Raw genomic sequence first — 13,246 nt, forward strand, 5'->3', positions numbered from 1 at the left:
CAACCTCTTCATTAGTTACAGATCCATTTAATGTGGAATTATTTAGATGACTTACTTCTGCAGAGATTTTACATATTTACTGATATTGGTGGATTGTAATGACAGAAGTCTGAGTGGCCTTTTATGGTTGAAATTTTCTGAAATTGGTAGTTTTGTCATTATTGCTTAATACATTTAGTTTCATTGCTTACCAGAAGACTATTCCAAACTCCAAATTTAAAACGCCTCCTAACAAGTGGTGCTGTATTATATAAGGAATATAATTTAATACAATCAGGTTAATACAATCAGGAAGGTGAATCAAAGAATGCATACATGTATGTTTGCTCACAGGATGCAGGAGATCAAAATTGGGGAAGAGACCAGTCAACAATGGAGTCCCCCGGGGTTTGGTGCTGAGACATTTTCTGTTTGGCATATACATTTCAAAAGTAGAAGGAAATACCAAAGGGCTTTGGCCAACTAAGTCTGAGATGACTGCAAGCTAGGAGCAGTTATTGAATCCCCAAATGACTTAACCATCATGCAGGAAGGTTTGTCCCAAACAATAACTGGTTATAGAATCATGAATTGAAACTAGACTGCAAGAAATACATTATCATATCTTTGGGAAGTCATGGACTCCAGGGAACTGCCATATTGACAATGACCCCTGAGAACTGACCCAGTTGTTTGGCATTTGGGAACTTGTGTGTACAGTGACCTAACTTTTGACCAACATGTGCCCAGAGTCATAAGAAAGTCTTTCAAACTGCACAGCTTATAAAGAAATTGATTTTGACTAGATCTAGAGATGTTATTTTCCCCCTTTACAAAGCCCTCATTAGGTCAATCATATTGTATAATGCCCACTTTGGCATGTATCTGTCCAGACCAATGCAACAATTGGAATACCCACAGAGGTATCTTACTAAAAGGATACAAGTCCTAAACAACAGGTCTTGCATCGACCACCTCAAAGATTTATCACTATACTCAGTATCCTACAGAGTGCTTAGAGGTGATGTGTGGCATGCAAGGCATCCTCCGACCTAATACAGATGGACTTACTGAACATCAACAAGTCAGATGGCATCAGAAATACTCAGTCCAGGTATCTAAACTGAATGTTGTGGAGAGATGGCTATATATCACAGAGGCTACCACTGTTCCAGAACAGACTATCCATTCAAGCAAAACAAAGCTCATACCTGTCCACATTCAAATGCAACTTGGATCTAAGGATGGGTAGTAGAAAATGTACTCCAGGATTGCCCCTTATGCCACTAATGGAAAGAGGCAGTTCCTTAAATGCATCCCTTACATGGGTCCCCTCAAATTACCTATAGTATGATTACATTTATTCTCACTATGGCTAATATATAATTATCATCCATGGGATAGGTAAGAACAATCAGGAAATGTTAATTCAAGCACCAAAAGGGAAATTGGCTAAGCTTAAAATGTCCTCCAAGTGAGCATATGTTGTGGTAGTAAACAGTTTTAAAAAAATACTCTTTTTAGATCACTAAGTTCCCCTCTCACCCTTCACCTCCCCCCCCCAGTCTTCAACAGCTTCCGGCGCCTCTGCTGTGTTAGGTCATACAGGTTTCCTCCTTGCCTCTTTTAGTATGAGTTTTATTGTCTTTACTGTCAAAACTTCAAACTACAATAGAAACCTCCTGTTTATTTAATAATCTTGTTATGTACAATGAGATAAATACATTCCTCTATACTAAACTGGAGCTCTGCACAACTCAGGCCTAGCAATTTCAGTCAGGAACTTTGCTATTATTCAGGTTAGGGAGTTAGCAAGGTTACATTTTCTGAATTATGTTTTAATAAACATGGTTTCTGTCATGTGGAAAGACTGACTCAAGTTTTCATAAATGTAGCCACATCCCAAATGAATCCCACTGCCTTGTTTTTCCATGTGTGTGGGGAGAGGATAGCAGTACCATCCACAGTCCTGCTACTGACATAAACTAAAATCAATGTCTACACATCTCAGAGATACCTACATTTGTTAGGTTGTCTGGCACAAATAAAGTATTTTTCTTTCTCCATACTGTGCCAACCAGAATTTGGAAAGCTATTTTCATGGAACTATTCTGCTTCGGTTATTATGCTTAAAAACATTTGGTTGCATCCTGTGACAAGATGGGAAGGTGAACTTACAACATTATTTCTGTGTGGGGCTGTTTAGTGTTGCAAGCTGGCCAGGCAACAATATTTAAAGTGTATCTGCATTTTTGTGCACTTCTTTTCATCATGTTTATACATGTGGAATGTGCATTCTCAAAACTACTCTGTGTGGACCACAATTCCATGGCAAATATTGTGTGTATGTGTGTGTGTGTGTGTGTGTGTGTGTGTGTGTGTGTGTGTGTGTGTGTGTGTGTGTGTGTGTGTGTGTGCATATGTGTGTGTGGATATGTGTGTCTGTGTGTGACTGTATTTGTGTGTGTGGACCCGTGGGTGTTTGTGAGAGCACATATGAATGCACATGTGCATGTGTATTCTAAGGTTGCATAAACCTTGTAGAAAAGAAAATATTTTGTTTCCTGAAGTTTTCTCTCTTCCTTAAATTGGCATGACATAATTATAGTAAAAAGTAAAGGAAGTTTGGGGTTGAAGAAAGATCTTGCTTCATTCAAAGATATGACATTTTATTTTAGGTTGGATGGTTTACTCTTTTGGAAAAAATGCTGATTTTAGTCAATAGACTGTATTTGAATTAACAATGTTCACAGAAATGTTGTTCAGTAAACTACTACAATTCTATTAAAAATGGTTACTTTTAACAAAAAAAGACACATGCTCACTTTCAAATTCACTGACAAATATTTGTTGAATTTATGACCTCCTCTGAATTAAAATTACTACAAGACAATCTGAAAAATAAAATGAACAGCTGGGAAGCAGCCAATTTAAGTAATGATTCAGTAGTACAGATCCACTATAAGTTCTCAAAACTACTCTGTGTGGACCACAATTCCATGGCAAATATTGGCTGTAACATGACATCTTTAATGCACATATGTTCACAACATGTGTACTTGAACATGTGCAATATGTGTGCATACATACTAAGCAGTACAACTCCAGAGTATTGTTTTCTGCAAAGGGGAAGTCCCTCGCCATACCACACGTAGGAGACACTGCTGGTGATGTACCCTTATTTTATTATTTTCATTCTAAGAACAATGGATCTCAGAGAAAGTGTGACCTGTAATATAAACAGTAAAAAAAAATTCCCTCTTTCTCTGGGAGTTTGTGAGCTTAAAAAATGCTATTTGAGCACCAAGTTGTTTTTCTATATGGACTAAATGGCAGCATTTGAGCATCTTCTCCCTGGAGCAGAAAATATTGAACAACCATGACATAAGTAATCTCGAATCAAACATCAAGCCCAATGGTACAAGTATTTAATGAAAATGCTAGTACACAAAAACTATTAGGGCAATCTATTATCTCCCTAAGTCTACTTTAGAAGTTCCCTTATCTCTGTATAACTGCTGTTTTTTAAAGATTCTTCTGTCTCTGTTTTTATTTTACAACTAACCAAGGGCTATCAAAAAGGACATGATGCATACTGCAGCTCAGACCTCTGATATCAGGAGTGAGGGAGTACAAGATCTAAAGGAGAAGAACGACAACCTTCATAATCATAAATCTGCACATCCTGTCTAGGATTCACAAAAGAATGGAGATAGGAAAGGGCCATAAGAAGGAAACCTTTCAAGATAAAATGGATACTGATGTATTTATAGACTGGCGGGGCCAAAGAGGACTTAAGAACTGAAAATGGACAAAGCAATAGAGGCAAATAATATAACAGAATACTGCGGTATTTTAACCTGTGTACTTTATTACAGAATACAATGGTATAAAGCATTATACCACACAACTTTTCATAGAACACACTGTAAATTTCTTCCATAGAGCATAATTTAACAAATGTCAGTGCAACCATGATAAAAGGAAATCACATTAACAGACTGAATTGAATTAAATAACAAGACAAACATTACTGGAAGTGAAAAATATACTTGCAATAAAAAAACTCAGGTTAAATACATTGTTACTGTACAGGTTACTTTGGATTTGCTTGTAATATATACTACTATTTAGCAAATATAATGCACTTCATGATTTTACAAAATGTGGTAGTTAAAATGCAGCTTACCCTGTTCAATGGGTCATAGACAGTGAAGATGTTTCACTAACGTGCTGAATGTTTAAAGAGCATGTGACTCCTAGACAACTACACAAAGGTCATGTCAAGCCACAGTTTAATTTCTATTGAGAGACATGAACACTTTTTTCCTCATTCTGAATTACTGAGATAATATGACTGAAACTAAATCTGACCCTCAGATGACAGTACACCAGAACATTCACCAGTTTCACAGTTCACACCTGAAGCAAACTCTCATTCTGCACTGGAAAGGGTATTACATTTGCTATGCAAAATCAATTTCCACTCTACACATAAACACTTCTGATACTTTACAAAGAATTATTGTAAAATAATAATGCAGATAATTCAACTGATAAAAACAAAGCAGAGTTGTGTAAGTGAAGCTTTCCATAACAGTAGATGTTCTACTAGATCGCTGTTGCAGTAACATAAGCTGTATGAGTCCTACCCAACCGTAGCCAGACAGCATCTAAAAGTTCAGGTATCTTCCGCAAGCCCAATTTGTCAGGTGCTGGAGCAGAGCTCCATAAAAAGACAGGTGGTAAGCGAAATGCTTCAGAGAATTTTTTGCCCAGGAGGAAGACAAGAGCCCTGAAAAACAATGTTAGGAAACAAACCAAACAGTGTATCTATATGAAAAAAAAGCAGACAACTGCACACCCTGCAAAACCAAAATAATGCAAGTGAGAAAAGGGGGCTGGATGTGGCCAGAGGTTACATCTATTAGCACATGTACTTTTATGGCAAGTTTCACTTATACTATGTGCTATGTTTAGACATAGATTAATATTGCAGTAACTTCTGCTATATGGATAGATTATCGTAAGTTAGGAAAGAAAAGGGCAAAAAGGAGGAGGCCAATAAACTAAAACTCCAAGAGCCCCCTGGATAATGGTCCTAGCAATGCTTTGTAAAAGTGTGCACAGGGGACCATGATATGCCTCTAGAGTACTTCTAGAATCCCTTTCCAGAATAGACTGTAACCCTTGCTGGCTCTGGCATTGGATTATTATGGTGAGTGTAACAAAAGGCAATAGCATGAAGCAACCACCTGGAAATGGTCTGTTTTGTAATTCTTTGTTCTTTCCTCTCACCTTCATAGGAGACAAACAGCTGATCAGCTTTCCTGAAGGTTTGCGTTTTCTCTAGGTAGTATCTGAGGTGCCTATGGACATCCATAGTGTGAAGGATATGTCCTCCTCTGTTCTTTGGTTCTGCAAAGAAAATTGTAAGATTAATACCTTAGCTCAATGTAAACTCGGAGACTACATTAGACATACAGGTAGGATGTTTTTCAAAGAAACACTTTTGTTATGGAAAACAAGGAATGATTGACTCACCATAACAGCTTATAACTGAGATACTTTCCTAGAAGATGTCAGAGCAATGAGTAGAACAATCTTCAGAGTTAAGAACCTCAATTCAGCCTCATGAATTGATTCAAATGGAGACAGAGTAGGGCTTCTCAAGCAAAATGTTCAGATCTAGGTGGACAAGTATATGACACCTCTTTAAAAACTATTTAACTTGAGCATTGTTTTTAATGGGAAGATCCAAGGGCAGACAAACAGAAATGTAACTGGATAAAGGAACACAAAAGGCCACTGGGCAGTAACTCACAAAAATACTCAAGAACCACAGCAACTGGGCTGTTGAAGATCCTGGTTCTTTGACTGGCACCAACTAGGAAAAGATTTCCCACCTGCACATATATGCTTTTCAGGTTGCATGTTTTCTCATATCATTTAGTACCTGCTGCATGTCCTCAGGAAAAAAGATGTCTAAAAGGTATCAGAATGCTATCACCCAGGTAGCTAGCTGAATACTTTTTAGAGTGGGGTGCATCAGACCCCCCCCCGACATGTATACTGTTTCCTTACCTAACACACAAGTCCACAAGATACCAGTGCCCCTTTTCAGGTCTCCTTTTGTGTCTTGTACACAGTTACTGAATAGGCATACAGTGTGGGAAACAGTCAAACCCAGGACTCATCAGTACCAGATAGTATTTACCCACTGTGCTGTCTGACAGTAAATAAATAAATAACATATTGTTTCTGTCATTAACTTATTAGTACATCAGATAGCCCCATTAAAGTATTAGTATTTATAGTTCTGATTGCTTTTTTACATTATTTTTTATATAGTTTTATATTTGGATAACAAAATATTCATATATTTCTCAAAGAGCTATATAAGACTACCAGACTGTCATAACTGTCTTTATTAAGGTGTATGTAGTGAATTTTTGAAGGACAATATTCCTGTCAGCATAGCTTAACAGAATGTTGACAGAGTATGTACCAACGCAAGCATTCCACACCTTCAGTGTAGGGGAAAACATAATGTAAACAAATGACAACAGGGAGAAGGAAATACATTTGCAGCCATTAATTAACCAAGAGAGAACATGAGGAGATTCCATTACACTGGAAAACGCAGACTCAATATGCAAACATGCATGCCAATGCTCTATAAATGCACGTTATTCTATGTTGCTGTTGGCTGATGGTTCTACCAACCCAAGCTCAAAAAGAAAACATGGGGAGCCTGAAGGTCTGAAACTATTTCCAGTAAGAGACCGTAAATATGCAGTTCTGAAGTACGGCATGATGTGCTTTAAATTATTTTATGAAGAAGAAGAATGCAAAACTGTTCAGTGCAGCTGTATTAAGAATAGTCAAGAAAGAAAAACTTAAATGCTGTTGTTGTTAAATAAATGGATTTCAAAGGACAATCCCATGACAGTTATATATGAATAGTTAATATGTTAATAAGTTTTCAGCATTAAAGTTGTTTATAAACATATGTATGTATAATCCAGATTAATAATTTAAATTTAACTATAAACAAAATTATATCAGTGGGACTGCTTTTGATAAGACATATTTAAATGTTGACAATGGAAGCACATTGCATTTTGTGTACATTTACTTTTGTTAATGCACTGTCCATTTTAAGTACATTATATACTCTTGAGTACCTCTTGCCTTAAAAAGTGCATGGCTTTACTCTTATTAGATTATAAAACACATCTTCTATTATAGTACTGCTGAATTACAAGATGCACCCTGAGGAAAGAAGAGTGATCAAAGATAAGTGCTGATTATAAGGTGTTAATTATTCAAAAATGTGCACCATTACCCAACTTAAAAGAATTTGATCGGAAGTAATTTTTCCGTACCTCTAAGCAGAAAATTTAAATTATTGCAATATTTCCCCACACTACTACAAGCCATTAAAATATAGTTACATAAGAGAAAATGGCTCTCAATACTGGGAGTGCATCTATAAGCAGATCCATGGATATGAAGGCTCTGCACAGAAAGTACCTTAATAGATTCCTCGGTGTCTTCTCATAGGTTCATAGGTACTTCCTAGTCTATTGATCTGGGAGGATCTTTAAAAGCCTACCTTATATTCCCATGAAGTTTTTAGCTGTTATATTTTAAGTACAAAGAACCCAGACTTGAGCGGTACATCCCTATCCATGAGTGACAAGCATGCTAAACCAGGGATAAATTTGTGATTACCCATCCATTCTTCCAGATTACATTTGAATAGGGTAAGAAAAGTACTTTGCTATAGGTGGAGAGGAAGATGATTCCAATGAACTGGTATTCTGAGTGATATACATCTATCCTTCTGGCATGCTTTATTTATGCTACAAGAGATCTCTTGAGTGGGTGTTTATGCCCCTATTGGACTTGGGAATATGCTTTAGGTTTGAGAAGATAAGGTCTGTTGAGGCTTCTCATGTGGGGTAGCGATCACTCCTCAGTAGTCCGCATGACACTAAGAAGGGGCCATGGCTTTAAGATGGCCCACAGAGATTTTATGACTTGGGCCCTTGATTTTCTTTATAAAAAGTATTGCGGGCATTCAAGATGTATCAAAGGTACAAACAGGGCATTATACTCAATAAGGAAAAGTGTAATGTCATATATTCTGGCAAACAAAAATTAACAAATTCTATTACATTGTGTACATATTTATAGGAAGTTTGGGAATATAAGTATCCTAGTATAATGATTGATTTGTTTTTGTGTTGATAATCATATGAGAGCCATCTGTAATAAGGCCTTGAGCAGATGGAATTGTTTCTCAAAAACTTTACAATGAGAGGTTATGATCTTAGCAAGTTTATTTAAAGTATATGTCAGATCAGTTTTGCAATACAATATAGTGTTCTATACTCTTAATAATTGACAACTTAATTGTATAGAATCAGTATGCTGTAAATTTATGAAAAGAATACCAGATATTAAGCAGTTATGCTCTAAGGTTAGATGTGATTCAGTGGGTCTTTATACCCTCCATTACAGATATATCAGAGCTTGACTTATATTTGCTTATGAGGTGTTTAATGCCTCTTTTTGTCAGCCTTTATTGGGTCGGGGAGTGCCTATAATAATCCAAATACACACAAATCATAATTTAAAGTTCTGTTTAGAATTATGTAATAAAAAGAAAATAACTCATTATTTCACATACAGGATGGCACAATTATGGAATAAATTACCTGAATATATCAGAGGTGAGAAACGTCTAGTAACATTTAAGAAGTCTTGGGATGATTTGGGTTAGGGCTGTGGTGCTTGAGCCAATAATTACTGAGACAGTGTTCCTTGAAAGGCATAAGGCTTGAACACTTTACCTAACTTCTGGCCTTATGATGAGTACAGAATACAAGGGGATGATTACTTTCCTGGACCTGGGCTCCATACTCTAAGTAAAAAGCTGTGCAGTGAAAAAGCACTTTCTTATAATAATAGATATATGGTGTTTAAAAGACAGTTCCTTGCCCACATAGGTCAGTATTCAGGGGTGTGTTGTTAATATAAGAATTGCAATGCACTTCTTACTTGCCAAAGGATATTATTCATTTATTGGCATTTAGTTTTAGTTTGTGGTTTTGACACCAGTTATTGGTTTGGGAAAAGCCCTCTTGAGTATCTTGATGTCCTCTGTGGTGTTTATGATAGTAACAAGTTTACAGTCATCTGCAAACTTGTTTGGCCATAAACCCTTAACAGTAGCTTTGACCTCTAAGAAGTAAATGCCAAAGAGAAGTGGCCCAAGGACTGAGTCCTGGGACATACTTGTAGTGACAGGACTTTTGGAGTAGGTAAAACAGCCCACTCTAATTTCTTGAGTTCTATTTATGAGTCAGTTTGGTGACAAATTAGTTACACAGGGTATTTGCATTTATCTGGAATACTTCATCTATGATATCAGAGTGTGGGATGGTATGAAATACCTTTCAGAGATCTAGATATGCAGTGTGTACTGATTTTATCGCATCCGTTGCTTCAGTAATCTTCTCGAAGAAAAGTCAGCAGGATCTCTGCTTGACAAATCTGAACTGGCTGGGGTCAAGAGTTTGTAAATTACTTATGGCTTTATTTATTAATTATATAATGATCTTTTCCATAGCCTTGCAGATGAGACTGGTCAGACTTATGTGTCTATAATTTCCCAAGTCTGTTGATGGCCCACCTTTGTGCAGGAGGATGGCAATTGCTGTTTTCCATATGTCTGGCACAAAGCCAGTTTGTAGGCTGACATTGAATAGCCTCTGCAAGGGGTCTGACAGATCCTGGTTTAGGATGGCCAGTAAACAGCCCATTATGTTAGCCTGCCCCATAGAAGCAATGTTCTTGGCCTTGGATAGTGTCTTAAAGACTTTTTCATGGGAGATTTGTGGAGTGGGTATATATATATATATATATATATATATATATATATATATATATATATATATATGTATATATATATATATATATATATATATATAGGTATGAAATCTGTGAATATAGGAGAGCACATGGAGGAGAAGTTAGAAGTATATTTAACTGCTAGTAGATTGGCTATGCCTTCTATTTCAGATTATGTGATATAATTTATTGTTAACTCTGCACAGTGCTAGGCATTGTTTCTAAAGTTTCTAACATAGTTAAAGAAAACCGTGGTTGTCCTTTGCCTGGGTGGCAATGTTTATCTCACATCTGAATTTGGTTGATTTGATCAGGGTTCAGAGTTCCCTGATAAGTTTAGGAAGAGCTTTTTTTGAATCTTAAAGTTACATTTATTTTTACATGCAATGAGTTTTTTTTTCATTATTAAAGTCTTTTTTTTCGTTGAAGGTTGAACGTCGAGCAGGCACCTCGGCATTCGTGAAAAATCTACTGCCAATCATTAGCGGACGGGAGTTCTGCTGTGGTGACCCCTAACTGGGAAAAGCCGAAAGACACAACAACAAAGTCTTTTTTTTATAGTTTTGTTCCAACATAGAAGTTTATTTTTTAATTTAGTGCTGTTTTTACTTCAGTGGGGGAACAGGTGCATCTATATAGCTATTCACATGCACGGAGAGTTTGACAGTAAAGGATTTCACATAAGTAGTAGGGTCATTGAGTTGGAAGGGGATGTTGAACTTAGTCAGGTCATCACACAGTTTTAGTAGATTAGCCTTGGCATAATATCTGAATACTGTAATACTGGATGATGCTTCTCGTTTCAGAGTTCAGGTGAATGTGATTTGATTTGTGGTCTAATTTGACCAGGAAGTGATTTTCAACTGGCAAAGAGCAGATCAGTCCATACTGGTGAGGACCTAGTCCTGGATGTTATTGCTCCCAGTTGGGATGTAAACTAATGGTTCCCTATTATATCAGTGAGCACTTAAAATAGCGAACGCTGTTTTATCAACCATTTTAAATCGAAACTGCGAAATCCCGAAGACACGGAACAGCTATTTTTTTCCCAGGGAAAAATCACTCATCCATTTTCGGGACTTTGCCATTTCCTCCACTGTGATGTTGGTATATTTAAGTAGGGGGGTGTGGGGAGCACAGCCCCCCACTTTATGTTGTGTTTATGTTTTTTTTCCCCCCAGCACAGCAATTTTTTTCCCTGGGAAAAAAAATCACTATTCTGTGTGTTCGGCATTTTGCCGTTTCAATTTTTAAGGGTCGATTATACAGCATTCACTATTTTAAGTGTTTGTTGTTATAATATAGACCTGAATTAACTGGTCTTGAGAGTCTGCAATAATAAATTCCAGAAATTTCTGGTCATTCATATTAGAGGATGTATGCATCTCCAGTTAATAGAAGGGTAGTTGAAATCTCTCTATGAGAATGGTGTTTGGCTTAATCCATCAGACTCCATACTAGTTTGTTAGGGGTAATGGGCTGAGGGAGACACAGGGAGGGTCCTACAGTTAGCCATGATGTGATAAGGGTCTTGGGGGAGTTCCAGATGGCTATCTTATCTAACCAGTCTGGAGGTGAATTGTTTTTATTTTTTACAAATATGGAGACACAGACACCTTTAGTGCCTTTATCTAGTGCGGTGTGCCTGAACATATGGCAAGCATTGAAACTTTGCACTGATAAGGTACTCTCAATGGTCTTGATCCAGGGTAAGGAATGTTTGTATGGAGTGAAGATTTTGTTAAGGCACCTAGCATTGAGCAGCAATATATTTATATTTTGATAGGTTTTGAGGAGTGACATTGCCTGAAAAAGACACTGTGGGGTGGGCAAAGTTTTAGTCAATATCAGAAAGCCTTGAGGGAATAGGTGGAGGTCATCCATGGCAATGCAATTAGGAATGTCTACCATCTCTTCCTACGTTGATATATATTGGACCAGAAGGTAGGCCACGTGTTGAAGTCAATAGTCCTTTGTTTATATTATGGCATCATTATTATCGGTGATGGTAAAAATGCTGATAAATGCTAGAGTGGCCTTAGGTCAACTGGTGCGCTAGGCAAAAGGGTTCCACAGCACTATCCACCACACCACCTGGTGCCCCCATCCTGGTCTACCTATACCAAATAAATAGTGGAAAAGTGCCCCTGCTAGAGTGGTGCCCTAGGCAACTGCCTAGTTGGCCTATGCCTAAGGCCAGCTAGTATCTAAGATACATATTCTGAGAGCTCCATTGTGCTTCATTTCATATAGTTCTGGGAGGTACGTCTCAAATCATTTACACTCACATGTACTATGATTGTGTCATATGTGTCTCTGCGTGATGTGGTGAATCCTAGCACTTCATATGCAGCTGAACATGACCTTCATGACCTTCTCCTTACACAGCCTGGTGAGCAGTGCATCAGTTGTGTCTCACAATGGAGTCACCCACAACTAGGATGTAGGATAGTGTGGGCATTTGTATAATGGACATTTGAAATAAGACACTGTGATTCTCTGATGCATGTTTCAAGGTGGGGAATGCTTGTGTTGTGTGTTTCTGAGATGGATGGGGCTACTTATTCCATAGGTTACATAAAGGGGGGCCTTTGTAGTTTAGGCAGGATACATTTAAGAGCATCACCCTATGTAGATCTATGTGTTTAGCCTAATCTGTGTATGATAGGTTTAGTGCTTTGCTTTGTGATACTGACAACCTGCTTGTTACTAGTACTGGCTTCCTGTGAGAGTTTTGCCTCCAAACAGTGTTAAATAACTGCTTCTTTCACACACTCTATCAGTCTGTTTAAGTAGCAGGCAATTGTCAGAAGACATAAGACAATTGCTACATTGTCTCAGGCTGCCCATTTCAGTCAAGCTGTCTATACAGTTTGTTGGAAAGTGCAGATCCATGGTTACAGGTGCTTGCCAATGCCGTTTTCAGTCTTTCCGGTGATTAGTAATCACTAGGAAGGCTGTGAAATTGTGTCTCTCATCAGAAGAAATACAAATGCACTAATCCCTGGCCAGTCTGTGAGAAGCAGTTACTGGGCTCTCCAGTAACTGGTAATCTAGTCCCAGATGTTACAGATTTTAAAGGTCTTGTCTTTCGGCTTTTCCCAGTAAGGGGTCGCCACAGCAGAACTCCGGTCTGCTAATGATTGGCAGTAGATTTTTACGAAACACCGAGGTGCCAGCTCGACACTCAACCTTCAACGGAGGCATGCCCATTTACGCACGCATGTCTTTCGAATGCTACCCAACCGTGGGGAGGACATGCAGACTCCACACAGAAGGCACTCCCAAGCCCAGCCGAGAATCGAATGGGAGAACCTCTTGCTGTGAGGTAACAATGCTACCGCCG

Source organism: Protopterus annectens, chromosome 5.part0 (genome assembly GCF_019279795.1).
Source record: "Protopterus annectens isolate FY-2018-M chromosome 5.part0, PAN1.0, whole genome shotgun sequence".
Lineage (NCBI taxonomy): Eukaryota > Metazoa > Chordata > Ceratodontiformes > Protopteridae > Protopterus > Protopterus annectens.